This window comes from Hevea brasiliensis, chromosome 11 (genome assembly GCF_030052815.1).
Source record: "Hevea brasiliensis isolate MT/VB/25A 57/8 chromosome 11, ASM3005281v1, whole genome shotgun sequence".
Lineage (NCBI taxonomy): Eukaryota > Viridiplantae > Streptophyta > Magnoliopsida > Malpighiales > Euphorbiaceae > Hevea > Hevea brasiliensis.
Window position 1 is genome coordinate 10,282,981 of NC_079503.1, and position 18,698 is coordinate 10,301,678.

Here is an 18,698-nt window from a genome sequence, read left to right on the forward strand (position 1 = left end):
CTGCGAGAAAAGAAGCTGCATGCTAAGTTGTCTAAGTGTGACTTCTAGATGATTGAAATCTCTTTCCTTGGACACATAGTATCAGTAGAGGGGATTAGAGTGGATCCCAAAAAGATAGAAGCAGTGATGAAATGGAAGCCTCCCAGAAATACAACTGAGGTCAGAAGTTTCTTGGGACTAGCTGGGTATTACAGAAGATTTGTGAAGCGGTTTTCTCTTATAGCTGCTCCAATGACCAAGTTGTTACACAAGAATGTGAAATTTGGATGGAATAACAAGTGCCAAGCCAATTTTGAGAGGCTAAAGGCTATGTTGACAGAAGCACCAGTGTTAACACAGCCAGTGTCGGGAAAAGACTTTGTGGTCTATATTGATGCCTTGCATAATGGGTTAGGCTGTGTATTGATGCAAGAGGGGAAAGTGATCGCTATGCTTCTAGGCAGTTAAGGCCACATGAACAGAACTACCCTACTCATGATCTGGAGTAAGCAGCAATTATCTTCGCATTGAAGATATGGAGGCATTATTTGTATAGTGAAAAATGCTACATCTATACAGACCACAAAAATTTGAAATACTTGTCAACCCAGAAGGAGCTCAATCTTAGACAGAGGCGATGGATTGAGTTCCTGAAGAACTATGATTGTGTGATAGATTACCATCCTGGGAAGACAAATGTAGTTGCTGATGCCTTGAGCAGAAAGTTATTTCGCTATTTTGGAATTACCGCAAGTGCACGTATCGCTAAAAAGTAATAAAGCGATAAGTAGAGTATCATTCCCATGAGGAATTTTGTTTAGCAAGTACCAATCTACAAAGAAATCTTGACTGTCTAGGCTATCGAACACTTAGGGAATGAAGTTTGTTAACTTTAAACACTAGAATTGTAAACTTAAAACGAAATGACTTATTTGAAGCAATTCTGGAATTAAGATTTCACACTTGAATCATATTAGGAATGTTATCTCATTTATTTACTGAATTAAGGATCATTTTCCTTGATGGAAATCAGTCCTAAGCTATCCTAGATCCTCTCTCAAGGCATCTAGGGTGTATTCTAATTAACTCGAACCCTACTTTCGTGGTGATCAAATCAATTAAAATCCTTTACGACCTTTGACTAATTTTTAGGTTCCACAAAGGTATCAGCCTATGTCTAGGTTAGAATTCCTAGGTTTAAGATCTTGATTTTCTAATATTAATCTTCACCTTTCAGTTCTTCAATTAACATCTATAATCATAACTAAGTGGATATCAACACATAGCATGCATTAAGATCACAAAAAATTAAATCAAGAAACGAATCTCAAATCCAATAAATAAAACTCAATGTTCATCCATAATAATAATTACAAGAGCTAATCTCCCAAATCCAGAATAAGAAAACTACTCACTCATGGTGAGTTCAGCAAATGCCATGATAAAAAGTAAAAACAATAAAAATGGAGAGTTATGCAAAAGAAATAAAGCAATAAAATTCTGTCTAACGAGATGAAATGAAGGAACCAAAAAGAGTTTCAGCTTTGATGTTGTGGAGCTTCAGCTGAAAGACTTCTTTTGGTACTGATGCAGAGCACGACAACAGCAACCTTCAGCAGCATTCCTGACGACAGTGGCCGGCCGCTTTCCTGGTGTTTTCTTTTATATATATATATTGGTTGCCCTAGGGTTAGGTCATTTTGAGTCCAAAAGGCTTTAGGAGTCTCGTTCGAACCAGAAAACAGGCTGTAGCATAGTACACGGCCCGTGTGTCACTACACAGGTCTTGCAAAGTAGGGCTGTGTAACTTGCTGGAGGAGAATTGCGTGGTCTTGTTTTGGCACAGAAAGTTACACGGGTCTATGCCAACTACACGGGCTTGATTACACGGGCTGTGCACTTTTGTTCCCATAAGGTTCTTCAAGCTTGTGCCCGGCAGAGACTTACACGGGTCCCTGTAGATTACACGGGTCTACTAAGCGACCCGTGTACTTATGTTTCTCATTGATTCTCTTGGCTTTCTTCTGGCAGGGAATTACATGGGTCTGGTGCTTGGTTTACACGACCCGTGTACTTTGTATCAGCAGCAATTCTTTATCTTTTTACCTCTCAAGGCTTTCCTATGCACATTCATCCTTTGGGGATTCATCAAAACACCTGAAATAATGCAGAAAACATGGAATTAAGGGCTTGGCAATAGAATTTATGAAAACTAATGAAATCAACTATTATGCATGAAAATACTTGTCTAAATGCTATGATTTAGAATACAAATGTGCTTAAAAATATCTATACAATTCAAGTGTATCAAATACCCCCAAACTCAAACTTTTGCTTGTCCTCAAGCAAAACGAAACTCTGGTTTAAAGCATATTTCAGGGGATACTTAGGAATACAACCATCAATTTGATAAGCATAGAATTGAACTCCTCCAACCTTCATACCTATTTCCCTCTTTCAAGGCATAAGGGTTCTAACAGCTGCCTGTTTGGAACTTCACCTCGTTTTATGGTGTTTCGACTAATTATTCCTCTATACAAGACCATTAATAAGCCACAAACAATCTGTTTTATCGGGATAGAATTAAGAAACACTAACTCCCCCAATTCTGTCTCTTTCGTAAGTAATTGAGATAAAGTGTTTCAATTCTAACTCCATAGGCATATCTCAATTTTCTATCTTCATTAATGTAGCATGCGCTTTTCAAAAGATCAAAAGGTCTTTAAAAGGGTTATGATGGGGCTAAGGGGGTAATGACTTGGCTGCCAATGAAAGAATTTTAGGGAATACAAATATGAGGATAGCATGTGTGCATAAAATCTAAGTATACTGAGTTTATTTCTACATATTTTGAGTGGAAAGGAAGGACTTTTGGATTTTTATACTGTCAAGCATGCTTTCATGACACTTTTCTTGGGACTTCTTTTCTTTTTTTTCCTTTTTGTTTTGTCCTCTTCCCCAAACTCATTGCTTTTGCTGGGTTGGAAAGGCAAATTTTTTTTTTTTTTGGCTTCAATTGCACACTCGCATTCTTTCTTGAGTTCCACATCCTCTCTTCATTTTCTTTATGCATTTTGCTTCCTCAAAAGGGTATGATAGGTGTTTAGGTTAGGGGCTAGGTAAATAATATGGGTAAGCAATAAATTCTAAGTGATAAATATAGGCTTCAAGTTGACTACAAGGTATATATTTTAATTAGGGGTGGCTAAGGCTTAGTGAGGTTATATCAAAGAATGCCTTAATCATCTCTTCATCAAACGCATGCTAGGATTTCGCCTTGATAGGTCCGAGAGATATGTTCTAGAGTTAGTGAAGCAATTCTTGAGTTTGCTTGTATTTCAAAATTTGTTTTCTTAATTTTACAAGTTTAATGTGATAAATTAATAGTTATGAAGAGGTTTAGCCAGTCTAGTTCCATAAAAGAGATTAGCTTCTTCACAAATAACATGTTAGAATCCCTTTTTGCCCATCTAGATACGTTCATTCCTCTTTCTCGTGGAGTCCAATTATTAGCTTACAAAAATTTTGGTTATAGTGCTAAGTTTCACAATTTACAATCCAAAAATTTTCATGTAGCTGAATTTGATACACAAGAATAATGTAGCTGAATTTAAACAATGCAATGATTTACATGTAATGATATGCAAGTGCAAATGTATCCCCGATTTGCATATAATGATATGCAAGTGCAAATGTATCCCCCCCCCCCTAAACTCAAATCATACATTGTCCTCGATGTCAATATAATGTGCAAGATTGGATGATGCGTACAAAAATTTTAAGGAAGCATAATATTTATGAAGCATGGAAAATTTTTGAACATAAAGCAAATAAAAGAGACCTATAGTTTTAAGTTAGGACTAGGGCATGTAAGATATTACAATGAAGATCATATCCTATAGTCCTATCTCTAAAAGGCCTCTGATGATAATGATGGTGATCCTTGCTCCTCTTCCTCCTCATCCTCCTCATTTAGTTTGTCCATTAGAATGTCCAGCTTGTTATGTGCTTCCTGGATGCTGTCCTCGATAGCTCGCATCCTGCCGTATATTGTGTTCTTCATGCGTTGTAGGTATGCAAGAACCGAGTCTGTTGGTGGTGGTGTGTATGGAGGCACTTGGACAAGGGACTCTTCAAACATCCGCTCTTGCCTTTATTCTTGGGGTTGTGAAGTCTCACTGGGTCCCTCCCTTGCCTCGTCTCTCTGAGGGATGGTGTTTCCTTCGGCGTCCACCAAATAGCATTTGTTGCCCACCTTCTTACATATCCCCATGGATATGCAAATAGTCTGATCAATTCTCAATGTTCTAGTAACAAAGCGTAGTCTGTGATGTCCTGGAATAAAGCCGAAGTGGAGGGAAATGGTGGTGATAAGGCCTCCAAGCACTATGTGCCTGGTAGGTTGATGGCAAAGGCGTTGGAGATGGTTGCACAGGAAAAAGCCAGTGCTGCACCGCTGCCCAGTGACCATGCACCATAGGAAAAATAACTCACTGGCGTTGACAACACTGAGGCTATTGCCACGGCCCATTATGGTGTGGGCTGCAAACCGATGCATGCATCGTGATGCTAGACTAGTGATGCCTGTTGATTTGGATTTGCTAGAGTTGTAGGGCTCTGTGTTTGGTGCAATGGAATCCCAAAAGTTGATGTTGTTGTACAGCATGCGGTTCCTTGGGATTTCTTAATGGCCGGTACTATCAAAGCCAAAGATGGCGTCGAACTCGTCCATATTCATTACCCGGTCTACACTAAGTAGGCGAAACTCGATTCTGCCCCTGTCTTCCCTGTCAATGGGCCATAAGTTGGCCTGGAAGCTGTCCAAAAATTCCAGTATTGTTTCTTTGTAGGCCGGAAATTGGAGTTGGGCGAACCTTGTCCACCCAATGCTGTTAAGTAGCCCATTGATTTCTTCTAGCAACCCGATTTGCTCTAAAAGAGGAAAGTGGTGGAGGATATTTTTCGTGAATGAAGTTGGGTACACATTGCTTTGTGGGCGTCATCTCGAAATCCCCAAGGAATAGAGATTTTGGGTTGTGGCTGTGGTTGTGGTGGGGGTGGGGCTTGTTGAGTGGCTTCCCTCGTTCTTGGGTGTTGGGTTGGAGACTGGGGTGGAGAAGGTGAGGATTCTTCTCTTTGTCATGAAGAAGAGCTGATTCTTTTTGCAGATCTCTTTGCAGGAGCCATAGGTGTGTTTTTGGGGAGGAGAAGAGTATGATTTTGGTGAAAGGAGATGAGATTTAAGAGGTTTTTATAGGCTAAGAAGGGAGTAGATGAAGGGTTTTGTGTTTATGCAGGGTTTTAATGCTAGGGATGTATTTAAAGAGCCGTTAGGAATCTTCGTTTCGCGCGTTTCGCGCCCCAGGAGTCGCGTCTGTGATAAGATACATGGGCCGTGTATCACTACACGGGTCCCGACATGTAGGGCCGTGTAAATTTTTGCCTGGATTTTTGAAATCTATCGTAGTACATGGCCCGTGTAAATTAGCTATGGGACCTGTGTAACTTTCTGTCTCTCAGATTTCTTTACTGGATATGTTACACGGCCTGTGTAAAATTCAAGGAGCCCCGTGTAACTTTTGTTTCTCAGTTATTCTGCTAGAGACATTAGACGGTCCATGTAATTTGCTATATAGACCCATGTAATTTTCTGCCTTCCAAAGGGTTGAGATTGCATGGAATTTATAGACTTCCAGAAAGTTACACGGTGTGTGCACTATCAGTACACGACCCATGTAATTTTCTGGTTTCTCAAATCTTTGGCAAATGAAAAGTTTATAATTCTAACACATGAAATGGATGCAAAGATTAGCAGTAGATTTACTTCCCCGGTTTTTGTTCAATTTTCCCTTTTGTGATTTTGACTTGGTGATTCCCTTCCTCTTTTGATCTCTATTCCCCTTTTCAAGAATCCTACAAAATGAAATACTAATGAGTACGAAACAAAAATTTAATATTCAATAAAAAGAAAAGAAGAAAAGTTCATAAAAGTTTTGGATTGCCTCCCAAAGAGTGCTTGTTTATAGTCTTTAGTTAGACTTTGCTTGTTTATGGTTTGTCAGTAGGAGGACTGAGAGTGCAATTTACTCCCGTTTCTATGGGTTCTCCCTGAAAGTAAGGCTTCAGCCTCTGCCAATTGACCTCGAATGCACCTGAGGTTTCACTCCATACCTCTACTGCTCCATGCGAGAAGACTTGGGTGACCTTGAAAGGTCCGGACCATATTGATTTTAGCTTCCCTGGAAAGAGTTTCAATTTAGAGTTGAATAAGAGGACAATATCTCCTTCTTTTATCTCTTTCCTTGCTATGCACTTGTCATGCCATCTTTTGGTTTTATCCTTAAAGATTTTGGCATTTTCGTATGCATCTTGTCGGATTTCTTCCAGCTCATTTAGTTGTAAAAGCCTTTTTTCACCAGCAGCCTTGAGGTCAAAGTTTAGTACCTGAATTGCCCAGTAGGCTTTATGCTCAATTTCAACAGGGAGATGGCATGATTTTCCATAAACCAATCGGAAGGGTGTTATGCCAATTGGGGTTTTATATGCAGTGTGGTATGCCTATAGTGCATTATCTAGCTTCATGCACCAGTCCTTCCTGGATCTGTTTACAGTTTTCTCCAGAATCTGCTTTAGTTCACTGTTTGATATTGCTACTTGACCATTGGTTTGAGGATGATAAGGTGTGGCCACCTTGTGAGTCACTTCATACTTTTTTAGTACTGTTTCGAATTGTTGGTTGCAAAAGTGGCTTCCTCCATCACTGATTATCGCTCGTGGTGTGCCAAATCTTGTGAAGATGTTCTTCTTAAGGAACTTGGTGACCACTCTTGCATCGTTGGTTGGCATTGCAATAGCTTCTACCTATTTTGACACATAATCAACTCCAACCAGGATATACTTGTTTCCATGGGAAGAGGGAAATAGTCCCATGAAGTCTATTCCCCATACATCAAACGATTCTATCTCAAGTATACCATGCAATGGCATTACATTCCTTCTTGAACTATTATCTATTCTTTGGCATTGATCACAAGGTAGCACAAAGGATCTTACTTCCTTAAATAAATGTGGTCGGTAAAACCTTGCTTGTAAAATCTTGGCTGTAGTCTTTGAAGTGCCTAAATGTCCTTCATATAGTGATGAATGGCGGTGATAAATGATACTTTCCATATCTTCCTCTGGTATGCACCATCTTATCAGCCTATCATTACATCTCTTGTACAGTAGTGGTTTTTCCCATAAGTAATATCTCACATCACGTAGGAATTTTTTTCTTTGCTGATAAGTCATGTTTAGAGGTAGTACCTGCATACAAGAAAATTAACAAAGTCAGCGTACCATGGAGCTTTGGAGAATGCAAGTAATTGCTCATCAGGAAATGAATCGTTAATTGTCAAATCTTCGAAATCTTCCATGTACTCCAGTTTTAGTCTAGAAAGATGGTCAGCTACTACATTTTCAGATCCCTTTTTGTCCTTTATTTCAAGATCAAATTCTTACAGGAGTATAATCCATCGAATCAGTCTTGGTTTTGCTTCCTTTTTGTTCATAAGGTACCAGATTGTAGCATGGTCTGTGAATACAATGACTTCTGACCCGATGAGGTAAGATCTGAATTTGTCCATTGCAAATATCACTGCTAGGAATTCCTTTTCTGTGGTAGCATAATTGATTTGTGCATCATCGAGTGTCTTGCTAGCATAATAAATAGCATGGAGCTTTTTATCTTTTCTTTGCCCGAGCACTGCTCCAATTGTAAAATCGCTCGCGTCGCACATAACCTCGAATGGTAGCTCCCAATTCGGTGGCTGCATTATTGGTGCTGATATCAGGTCCTCTTTGATTCTGTTAAAGGAGACAAGGCAATTTTCATCAAAATCAAAGGGAACATCTTGGTTTAACAAGTTAGTAAGTGGCTTAGCTATTTTGGAAAAGTCTTTGATAAATCTTCTATAAAATCCTGCATGTCCCAAAAAGCTTCGCACTCCCTTGACTGACGTTGGTGGTGGCATGTTTTCAATGATCTCAATTTTCGCCTTATCTACTTTAATTCCTCTTTCTGATATTAAATGTCCTAGAACTATACCTTCCCTTATCATAAAGTGGCATTTTTCCCAATTTAGAACTAGGTTTGATTCTTCACATCTTTGCAATACCTTAGATAAATTAGCTAGGCAATCATCAAAAGTAGTTCCATAGATAGAAAAATCAGTCATAAAAACTTCCATAATATCTTCAATATAATCAGAAAAGATAGCTATCATGCATCTTTGAAAGGTAGCAAGGGCATTACAAATACCAAAAGGCATTCTCCTATATATAAATGTTCCATAGGGACAAATGAATGTTGTCTTTTCTTGGTCTTCTGGGTGAATAGGAATTTGAAAGAATCCCGAATACCCATCCAGGTAATAGAAATAAGAGTGTTTTGCTAATCTTTCTGGCATTTGGTCAATGAAGGGGAGGGGGAAATGGTCTTTTCTGGTGGCACCATTCAATTTTCTATAATCTATGCACATTCACCAACCAGTGACTACTCTAGTAAGGATTAGTTCATTGCTTGTATTACGGATAACAGTTGTCCTACCTTTCTTAGGAACTACATGCACTGGACTAACCCATTTACTATCAGAAATTGGGTATATGATACCTACATCTAGAAGTTTTAAAATTTCTTTCTTGACTACCTCTTTCATATTTGGGCGAAGTCTTCTTTGGTGTTCGATTGTGGGTTTACTGTTTTCTTCCATGGGTATCCTATGCATGCAAATCTAAGGGTTGATTCCCTTCAGGTCTTCTATTTTATACCCTAATGCTTTGCTATGGATCCTAAGTTCTCTTAATAATTTTTCCTCTTCTAACCTAGACAGGCTAGCATTGATTATAACAGGATATTTAGAATTTGAGTCCAAAAAGGCATACCTTAACGAAGACGGGAGAGGTTTAAGCTCTACCTGTTCGGCGTTTTCCTGGAGCTTACCTTCGGTTTGTTCCTCCTTCAAATCCTCTCTCTCGGAAGCCTTAGCTAAAGGTAGGGGTGGAGGAGTTGTCAACTGTTGTGCACATGCTGCTATTTCAGTATTTTCATCATCCACTATGTGGCTGCGCACAATACATGCTTTAAAAGGATCTTTAGGATGTGTCTTATGAAATTCATCTTTAACATGTTCGTCAATTATGTCAACCTTGAAGCATTCATCAGGTTCAAATTTGTGTTTCATTATGTCGAACAAGTTGAACTCCACTTCTTCTTCTCCTACCTTAAGGGTTAATCGTCCATTTTTGACGTCTATGATGGCTCCGGCAGTTGCCAAGAATGGTCTTCCCAAGATGATGGGAATTTGGACATCTTCTTCCATCTCAAGGACAAAAAAGTCCACTGGAATGAAGAATTTGCCCACTTTGATAGGGATGTTTTCAAGTATCCTTACAGGATATTTAAAGGATCGATCAGCCAATTGCAATGAGATTGTTGTGGGTTTCAATTTCCCAATTTCCAGCTTTTTGTATATTGATAGAGGCATTAGGCTGACGCTTGCTCCAAGATCGCAGAGGGCCTTGTCTATTTTCTTGTTACCAATGATACAGGGTATGGAGAAGCTTCCTGGATCCTTCAACTTTGGAGGCAGTTTATTTTGCAAAATGGCACTGCATTCCTCTGTTAGAACTACTGTTCCATAGTCCTCTAGCTTCCTTTTCTTTGACAGAATTTCCTTAAGAAATTTGGCATAAGATGGCATTTGAGAAAGTGTTTCAGTGAAGGGGATGTTAATGTAAGGTTTCTGTAAAACTTCTAAAAACTTTCTAAACTGCTTGTCCAATTTGGCTTTGTGAAATCTCTGAGGAAAAGGTAGGGGAGGCTGGTATGGTTCTGGTAATTTCTTTGTCTTATTTGCTTCCTCTTCTTGATCGTTCTTAGCTTCTTCCTCCTTTTTCTCTGCTTGGTCTTTAGATTTTTCTATGGTTTCCTCTGTTAATTCTATCTCTGGTTGTACTAGAGTTCTCCCACTCCTCAGTGCAACTGCCTTATAATGCTCCTTTGGGTTCATTTCTGGTTGACTGGGAAGTTTGCTAGCAGCCTTACTTGAAGAACTTGCCTGCTGAGCAATTTGATTCTCTAGCATTTTGTTATGGGTAACAAATTGGTCCATTCTAGAAGTCAGCTGTTTAATCAATTCAGTTTGTTGTTGTTGAGCTGCTAGGAATCCTTCCATCATGGTTTCCATGGTCATTTTCAGTTCAGGTTGTTGAGGTTGGAGAGGTAGCGATGGCTGTGCAAGGTTCTGACCTCTGTTCTGAAATCTAGGGTGCGCTGGAGGTTTGTACCCTTGTTGCTTGTTTATTGACTGGTTCTGCTGATTGGACCATGAGAAATTTGGGTGGTTTCTCCATCCAGGATTGTAAGTATTTGAATACGGATTGTTTGGCTGTCTCTGTTATGTAGGTTCATTGAAATTGCTGTATTCTGAATTCATGTACCCTCATTTGTAGTTGCTTTCATGTTGACTATTTGTACCAACTACATTGGCTTGCATTTTTTTGAGTTTCTTTGTGAGCTGATCAAACTGGGCATTTATCATGCTCAGGGCATCTACTTCCAGGACTCCTGCAGTTCTTCTTGCATTTCCTCTTTCGTTTGACCACTCATAGTTATGGTATGCAACCCTTTCTAGGAGTTCAAGTGCTTGTGGCACTGTTTTCTCCATTAGATAACTCTCTGTAGCTGAATCAACTGTGCTCCTTGTAGAGGGTAGTAATCCATTATAGAAATTTTAAACCAAAAGCCAATCTTCTATGCCATAGTGTGGACATTCTCTCTGTAGGACTTTATATCTTTCCCATGCATCATAGAGTGATTCTCCCTCCTTTTGTCTGAAGGTGTTGAGCTCAAGTCTCAGTTTTGCAGTCTTTGCAAGTGGGAAATACCTTGCTAGAAAAGCTTGAGAGAGGTTTTCCCAGGTAGTGAATGTTCCAGCCGGTTGAGAAAGTAACCATTTCCTTGCCCTGTCTCGAAGGGAGAATGGGAATGCTCTGAGTCTTATTGCTTGATCAGACACTCCATTCATCTTGAATGTATCACATAAGGCAAGAAAACACTGGAGGTGGTAGTGTGGGTCCTCTGTTGGTGAACCTACGAACTGGGTTTGTTGAATCATTTGGAGCCATGCTGGTTTTAATTCAAAGTTGTTGGCTTCCACTGTGGGTCTAGTGACACTGGGCTGAAATCCTTGGACAAATGGAGCTCCGTAATCTCTCAAGAGTCTTGGCCTGTCATTATTATCGGCCATGGTTGGGATTTCGAGATCTCCTTAACCGTGCTTTTAATGTTTCCTTTCCTTTCCTTTCTGATGGCTTTCAGAGTTCTGTCTATTTCTGGATCACAGTCCAAAATTTCTTCTGGTTTCGTTCTGGTCATATACCAGATCGGGTACCTGAGAGAAAAGAAAAGAAATATAACCAGTAAAATAAAATTAAATAATAAATATAATTCCCTAAATCAGCTAAATCGCCTATCGCTTGATATTACTAAAAATAAAATTCCTCGGCAACGGTGCAAAAACTTATTTCACTATTTTGCAATTACCGCAAGTGCACGTATATCTAACAAGTAATAAAGTAATAAGTAGAGTATCATTCCCACGAGGAATTTTGTTTAGCAAGTACCAATCTATACAGAAATCTTGACTGTCTAGGCTATCGAATACTTAGGGAATGAAGTTTGTTAACTTTAAACACTAAAATGGTAAACTTAAAATGAAATGATTTATTTGAAACAATTCTGGAATGAAGATTTCACACTTGAATCATACTAAGGATGTTATCTCGTTTATTTACTGAATTGAGGATCGTTTTCCTTGATGGAAATCAGTCCTAAGCTATCCTAGATCCTCTCTCAAGGCATCTAGGGTGTATTTTAATTAACTCGAACCCTACTTTCATGGTGATCAAATCAATTAAAATCCTTTAAGACCTTTGACCAATTTTTAGGTTCCACAAAGGTATCAACCTATGTCTAGGTCAGAATTCGTAGTTTAAGATCTCGATTTTCTAATATTAATCTTCACCTTTCAGTCCTTCAATTAACATCTATAATCATAACTAAGTGGGTACCAACACATAGCATGCATTAAGATCACAAGAAATTAAATCAAGAAACGAATCTCAAATCCAATAAATAAAACTCAGTGTTCATCCATAATAATAATTACAAGAGCTACTCTCCCAAATCCAGAATAAGAAAATTACTCACTCATGGTAAGTTCAGCAAATGTCACGATAAAAAGTAAAAACAATAAAAATGGAGAGTTATGCAAAAGAAATAAAGTAATAAAATTCTATCTAAGGAGATGAAACGAAGGAACCAAAGAGAGTGTCAGCTTTGATCTTGTGGAGCTTCAGCTGAAAGACTTCTTTTAGTACTGATGTAGAGCACGACAACAGCAACCTTCAGCAGCATTCCCGACGACAGTGGCCGACCGCTTTCCTGGTGTTTTCTTTTCTATTTATATTGGTTGCCCTAGGGTTAGGTCATTTTGAGTCCGAAAGGCTTTAGGAGTCTCATTCGAACCAGAAAACAGGAGGGGAATTCGAGTCAGAAAATAGGCTGTAGCATAGTACACGGCCCGTGTGTCACTACACGGGTACCACAAAGTAGGGCCGTGTAACTTGTTAGAGGAGAATCGTGTGGTCTTGTTTTGGCACAGAAAGTTACACGGGTGCTAACTACACGGGCCTGATTACACGGGCCGTGTACTTTTGTTCCCATAAGGTTCTTCAAGCTTGCGCCCGGCAGAGACTTATACGGGTCCCTACAGATTACACGGGTCTACTTACATGACCTGTGTACTTGTGTTTCTCATCGATTCTCTTGGCTTTCTTCTAGCAGGGAATTACACGGGTCTGGTGCTTGGTTTACATGACCCGTGTACTTTGTATCAGTAGCAATTCTTTGTCTTTTTACCTCTCTAGGCTTTCCTATGCACATCCATCCTTTGAGGCTTCACCAAAACACCTGAAATAATACAGAAAACATAGAATTAAGGGCTTGACAATAGAATTTATGAAAACTAATGAAATCAACTATCATGCATGAAAATACTTGTCTAAATGCTATGATTTAGAATACAAATGTGCTTAAAAACATCTATACAATTCAAGTGTATCAAAAGTCCATCACAGCTTTAAGATCACTAAATGCCTATCTGTCTTTAGCTCAAGATGGAGCTATTTTGGCTGAGTTACAAGTGAGGCCATACCTGCTACAGTAGATACAAGATGGGTAGAAGGCAGATGAAAAATTAATGGCTATTATGGGTAAAATTCCAGAAGGAAAGGAAACTGATTATGAGGTGAAAGCAGATGGGTGTCTGTACTACAGAAGAAGAGTGTGTGTACCAGATGATGGAAAAATGAAGACTAGTATTCTGAAAGAAGCACACACTAGTGTTTATGCTATGCACCCGGGAAGCACAAAAATGTATAATGATCTGAATCCTCATTATTGGTGGCCTGGTATGAAGAAGGATATAGCTTACTATGTTACTAAGTGCTTGACATGTCAGCAAGTTAAAGCAGAACATCAAGTTCCATCAAGTTTGCTACAGCCTATAAGCATACTTGAATGGAAATGGGACCGAGTCACTATGAATTTTGTTAGTGGTCTACCTCTCACCCAGAAGAAGCATGATGCAGTATGGATGATAGTAGATAGATTAATGAAGTCAGCACATTTTCTGCCAGTTAGGACTGACTATTCACTGGAGAGGCTAGCAGAATTGTATATCAGTGAGATAGTTAGACTACATGGAATCCCACTTTCCATCATATCTAATCGAGACCTAAGGTTTACATCGAGATTTTGGAAGAAGTTGCAAGAAGCCTTGGGCACACAACTCCGCTTTAGCACAGCTTTTCATCCTCAGAAGGATGGACAGTCGGAATGAGTAATCTAGGTAAACCTAAAAACTAATTGAATTTTTATAACTAATAAATTGAAATGATAGTAACAATGTAAATTATGTGATAGATACTGGAGGAAATGCTGAGGAGTTGTATCATTGAGTTTGAGGAGAGTTGGGATTGATATCTTCCACTGGCAGAATTTACATATAATAATAGCTACCAAGCTAGCATTCACATGGCCCCATATGAAGCACTGTATGGGAGGAAGTGTAGAACCCCCATATGTTGGACTGAATTGGGCGAAGATAAGCTGGTAGGACCAGACCTGGTGAAACAAACTGAGGAGAAAGTGAAGATAATCAAAGCTAATTTGAAGGTTGCCTCAGATAGACAGAAATCTTATGTCGACTTGAAGAGAAAAGAGATAGAGTATACAGTTGTCGACAAAGTATTTCTCAAAGTCTCACCGTGCAAGAAAATACTAAGGTTTGGAAGAAAGGGGAAGTTAAGCCCTAGGTTTATTGGCCCATATAAAGTCATTCAACGAGTGGGACCAGTGGCTTATCGGCTAGCTTTACCACCAGAACTGGATAAGATCCACAATGTGTTCTATGTATCTATGCTAAGAAGATACCGCTCAGACCCTTCACATGTCATCTCCATGGAAGAGATTGAAATCCAACCAGATTTGACATATACAGAAGAACCTATACGGATCCTGGCACGGGAAGTGAAGGAACTGAGGAATAAACAAATTCCACTGGTAAAAGTACTTTGGAGGCACCATAATATCGAGGAGGAACTTGGAAAAGTGAAGAGATGATGAGGCAACAGTTCCCTCAACTGTTTGCATTAGGTAAATTTTGAGGATAAAATTTAAATTAGAGGGAAAGAGTTTAACACCCTCCCTGTAGCAACTCCGTACATTCTACTGTTCCGGTGACCAGTGTTGGTCCGAATAGATAGAATGTCCGGAAAAATATTTAAACTAAAGTGAGGAACCATAATTAACTCAAATATTAATAAGAAAAATTTAGAAAAAATTTTAGAAATAAAATATAACCAAGTTAAATGAGTCGGTGCCCTAGCGATGGGTAACCTTTTGGGACTCCAGAGAAGAGTTATTAAGGATTCTATGGCATTAGAATGCCAAGAAAAGGTTTAGAAAAATTTTTCAATCGGTACACACAATTTTAGCTCGTTAAGCCAAACGGAGGGCATTTTGGTCATTTTGTCTTCAGAGATGATTTTTGACCAACTTGTCCATTTATGTAAGTGAATTATATGACATAAAATATGAACAAATATTAATGAAAAATTTATTAAAAATGAATAGCAAGAGAAAGGAAAGAAAATGAAAATAAATGGGATTTATTACCTAATGCTTATGTAAGCATGAGGTAATTAAATCCTATGGCCAATCAAAATAAAGAACCACAATTAAAATACATTAAAAATAAAGAAAAGAGGGTAGAAATCTGGAATAAACCAGCAGCCCTCTCTCCCTTCTTCAAAACGTCCCACACCTTCTCCCTCATTCCTCCATTTTTGGTTTACCAAAGCTTCTTTTCCTTAGTCCTCTCTCAACAAAACCCTAAATTGACAACATAAAACCTTGATATTTCAGCTTGGTGAAGCTTTTGGGAGCAAAAAGAAGTGTAAAGAGTTCTTACAAGCTTGAGATTAACTCCATTAAAGGTTAGTGACCAAATTTAATCTCTCTCTTTTAATTCATGTTGAAGGAGTGGTATGCAATGCATATTTACAAGAAAATTGAAAAAAATATCACACGTATGCCTTTCTTAAAATTTCAGCAGCTTTGGGATAGGTAGGGTTTTGAAGATTTCTTTGAATGGAAGTGTTACTCTAGTTGCCCTTAACACTAATATATTGATTAGGATAGTGAAGTGCAAGTGAATGCAAAAATCTGAAATGGTAGGGCTAGGGTTTGGACCCAAATTGAGACTTTGTTCATGTATTTGGTGAAAGAGACTTTTAATGGTCAATTACTGACCATTTGGCTGTGTGTGAATAAGAAATGAAGTGGTTTGTTTAGTGGTAATTAAAGTTAGTGTTGCTACCTTGGCTGACCTGCAGAACTTAGCATGAGTCCAGTAGGTTTGGGCAACTATAACTGGAGTTGTGTAGGTTCAATTGGTGTAAGGCCATTTGGACATGAAACTAGACACATAATGGCACAACTTTGGTGAAGAAATCATGCCCAGAAAACCAAATTAAGTTGACCTAAAGATTGCCCTAATCCAGGTGACCTGCATTCTGCCTAGGCAAAATGATTAAATGAATAGTGTTTATTCATTTGGTCATAACTCAATGTAAAAAGGTCAAATTGACCTGAAATTTTACCAGTAGAAAGCTGAGATATAGATCTACAACTTTCATGAAGAAATCTAACCCAAATTTTGACCATAAAATGTTTAAAAAATGACCTGCAGTCACTACACAAAATACTGTAGATTTGGTCAGTCCGGAAAATCTGGAAAGTTTGCAATCCGGCCAGTTATGGTTTTTAGGTCATAACTTGAGCTACAAAACTCCTAATGGATTGATTTAAAAAAAGAAATATAACTAGACACAATAAGGAACAACTTTCATGTTGACAACTTTGCCAAATTCCCACTACAAAAATGACTAATGGAACAATAAATACAAGGCTTGAAATTTGAAAATTTTGAACAACTAACACTAAGCTTAGAAATGGTATTGGCAACCAATACCAACAATTTGAGAATGCAAAATGTGGTATGTTGGGAGTATTAAAACCAATTTACCTATTATCTATGCAAAAGTCAATATTTTGTTGACTAATGAAATGAATAGTAACACATAAACTTAAATTTCAAGAATTGTACAATTTAAGAGTGTAACATGCCCTAGTACACCTAACAAGATTAGTTTGGATAGGTTGGCATGCCAATAGGGTTTTGTTAGCAGTACTGCTTATGGCTTCATGCCATTCTGTGTTTTATATCCTCACGTGCCATTCTGTGTTATAATAGCCTTAGGCTATGTTTATTGAGTTGTTATACTTGGGTTTTATCCCTGATAATTATTACAGTTTATTAGCTGTTCTATTGCACACCGGGAGACACAATGTAACCGATGGTGTGATGGTACAAGCTACTTGGTACCCAGTACCAGTTTACTCGTTTATCCAGTCCAGTCGACTAGTATGGGTTACTGGGGCAATGAAAATAGATCTTATCAAATTTTAATAGAATAATACTGTAATAAATGTCAGAAATTAAGTCTACCTAAAATGTAAACATACATTCTGCATATTTATGTTATTTTAGTTATTTTATTTTATATTGTCACCACTAAGCAGAATTGCTTAGCGCGTCGCTTTTGCCATGCACAGGTACTGGAGACATAGCTGGAGAGTCCAGCAGACCTCAAACCGGGTGAACTTTCAGATCTGCACACAGAGTCCAGAGTCACCTCACATTTGTAGTCATTGGTAGGACATTAGGCTACTTTTAGTAGCTTGTATTTTGTAAACTTTTGTAATCAGACCTTTATTTTGCCATGTATATTATAAACTCATGTAATTATGTTTTGATGTAATTATCTATAAATCATGTTTAGTAATAAATTTGAGTATTTCTTATTGAGTTGAGTATGATATGAAATGAATTGAATTTTAAAATATTGAAGTCATTTGAGAAATTGTTGGAAATATATTGGTGGTTGACTGAGATGGATAATATGATTACATCGGAATTATTTTTAACAGATTCAGAAGAACTGTTTTTTAATTTACAACTGGCACTCTGCCGAATTTTCTATAAAAATTTGCGGAAAATTCAAATTAATCAAAATTATAAATAATGAATTAAAAATGGTAAATTATAATGGAAAATATGATTTGGTGCTCCGGCACATTATGTGGCATATCTTGCTCGGCTACACTGTAGACAGGTAAGGAGTGTCACAATAATATTGATATTTTTAAATATTATTGGGATAATATGGTCTTTTACTTGGTTAAAGAGCAGTTTTAAAAAAAATAAATAAGTCATAAGTAAGGGAAAGCTTACTTATGATTTATGACTTATTTTAAGTAATTTTTTAAATTATAAGTCAAACTAAATACTAATCTACTTATAATTTTTTAACTTATACATAGGTTTGACTAAATTATAACAGGGTATTTGGCTTAGATTACAAGTTAAACCTACTTATAAATAGCAAGTCATAAAGCAGACTTCAGCGAGTTTTTACCCAGCACTCGATTTCTTCTTCTTTGTTTTTGTGATTCTTGAGGATAAAGTTTCAAATTTTGCTTTGACATTTAAAAGGTCTTGCCTCTATGAAGAATGCCCTCTCTCAATACATTATGTTCCTAAAGCTTGAATGCTAGTTCAGATTGTATTTTGTCCATTTGGCAGTCATTTAGCCACGTCATAGTGCGTGTAATTCAAATATCTTAGCCTGGACAATTTTGTATTTATTTGTAGTGAAAATTTCAAATTTAGATGTCTAAGTAAAGAAATTAGTTCAAGTGTCTTTTAGGCAAAACTCAAAAAATATAAGTGTTTAATGATATATTTGGCCTAAAATAAATGTACTAGTCCAGCAGCCTGGTTATGTCTAGGGGTAAGCAAGATTCGATTCAAATAAAAATAATTAATTGAATAGAATCAATTCAAAAATTTAATTTTATTTTTTGGAAATTAGATTTCTGTAAAGACAAATTGACCAAGACTGAAGGATATTGATTTAAGAGTCAGGAGAAAGTTCAAAGGATGCATTCTGATGTCTAACATTAGTTACTGATATAGCTCACCAAAAAATAT

General features: G+C 37.8%; 1 non-coding gene across 1 annotated transcript; it reads left to right on the forward strand.

The window, feature by feature from the left end:
- Positions 1-10,773: 10,773 nt before the first annotated feature.
- Positions 10,774-10,880, forward strand: LOC131170929 (small nucleolar RNA R71). Its single transcript, XR_009141693.1, has one exon. It is a non-coding gene; the product is annotated as a small nucleolar RNA R71 (small nucleolar RNA).
- The last annotated feature ends 7,818 nt before the right edge of the window (positions 10,881-18,698 follow it).